Genomic DNA, 687 nt, shown 5'->3' with positions numbered 1-687 from the left:
GATGTTGATGTTGATGATGTCGGTGTAGAGGTTGAGCGCGGCGAAGATGTACTCCTCAGGGCTCAGCGCCAGCTGCTTGTTGCCCAGGATCAGCTGCGTGTCCACCGCCAGGAACTGCGGGACGGGGCAGTGTCAGGGGCGGGAGGAACCAGCGGGTCCCATAAACCCCCCAATCCCAAACCGGCCAGGCACACCCTGCACCCTCCAACCTGTGTGTCCATCACCAGGAACTGCGGGATGGGGCAGTGAGGGGAGCAGGAGGAACCAGCAGGTCCCACAAATCCCCCAATCCCAAACCAGCCAAGCACACCCTGCACCCTCCACCCCAACCCACACCCTGCGTGTCCACAGCCAGGAACTGCGGGACAGGGCAGTGTGGGAGGCAGGAAGAACCAGCAGGTCCCATAAATCCCCTCAATCCCAAACCAGACACCCCGAGCACACCCTGCGTGTCCACAGCCAGGAACTGCGGGACAGGGCAGTGTGGGAGGCAGGAAGAACCAGCAGGTCCCCTGCGTGTCCACAGCCAGGAACTGCGGGACAGGGCAGTGTGGGAGGCAGGAAGAACCAGCAGGTCCCATAAATCCCCTCAATCCCAAACCAGACACCCCGAGCACACCCTGCGTGTCCCCACCGAGCCGGAGCACCCAGGGGTGCTGGTGGCACTGCCCCCCCCCAGCAGCGGGG

This window comes from Geospiza fortis, unplaced genomic scaffold (genome assembly GCF_000277835.1).
Source record: "Geospiza fortis unplaced genomic scaffold, GeoFor_1.0 scaffold77, whole genome shotgun sequence".
Classification (NCBI taxonomy): Eukaryota; Metazoa; Chordata; class Aves; order Passeriformes; family Thraupidae; genus Geospiza; species Geospiza fortis.
This window is presented reverse-complemented; position numbering follows the sequence as displayed.